Consider the following 1,127-nt stretch of genomic DNA (forward strand, 5'->3'; position numbering starts at 1 on the left):
ATTACATTCACGAGCTGACATTTTACTCGGCATAATTCTATTGTCTTGAGACAGAGAGATGCCCACTATTACTAGTAATCCCACACAAAACTTTACATGAATAATCCAGCTTACATGCTTAAACTATGAACCTGCTTGAGTATGTTGTTAAATCATGTCCTTAATGAGCAGAGTCTGCAGGTTTTACTGGATGGGTGATATATATGTTTACCAGAAACAATAACAGTTAGTGGAAAGCTCAAACAATATTTTCTTTCTTTTTCCAAATCACAAGAATACTTACAGTAAACAAAATGCTGTTATTTAATTAAAATATGGTCACTGTGATTACTTTCATAGAGCCATGTATAACATTTTGCACACAAAGAAACACACAAAAGGAGATAAACTCAGGACCCATAACTCTGAAGAACTGTAGCTATGTTTCCTGTTTGCCCAAGTATATTTTGTTACAGTGTAATTATGAGTTGAGAATGAAGGATGATACAGGGAATATAAATATGCCTACCATCTTCACCATATGAAAAAATTGAAAAACAGAACAAGGGTGTTATTATTTCTTTTCATTCACCCACATTTTCATCCAAAATTAATATTAACTTTTAAAGATAAGAGACTGTCAAGTACTTTGTTTTGTATAAGAGCCAGTCAGTTGGGCACTTGGACACCCCTAAGGGCCTTCGACCCCAGGGGGAGGGGAGTTCATGAAGAGTGGTTGCTCCTCAAGGGAGTGATCCTCAATGCACAAGTTAAGTCTGTTTCATCTTGGAGGAAAGGCAGCAAGAGGGCACAGCAGCCCCCCCCAGCTCTCCATGGATCTAGCAGACCTCCTGAGGCTAAAACGAAAGGCCTACAAAGGATGGAGGATGGGATTCATCTCCAAGGAGGAATATTCTGCACTGGTCCGGTCTTGCAGGAAGCAAACCAGGAAAGCCAAGGCTGCAACTGAACTCCAACTAGCTTCCAGCATCAAGGACAATAAAAAGTCCATTTTCAGATATGTGGGAAGCCGGAGGAAAAGCAAGGGCAACATTGGACCCCTGCTAAACCAGATGGGACAACTGACAACTGATGCTCAGCAAAAAGCCAACCTATTAAATGGGTACTTTGCATCAGTCTTTCATCAG

This window comes from Crocodylus porosus, unplaced genomic scaffold, assembly GCF_001723895.1.
Source record: "Crocodylus porosus isolate Cpor-Errol unplaced genomic scaffold, CroPor_comp1, whole genome shotgun sequence".
NCBI classification, from domain to species: Eukaryota; Metazoa; Chordata; order Crocodylia; family Crocodylidae; genus Crocodylus; species Crocodylus porosus.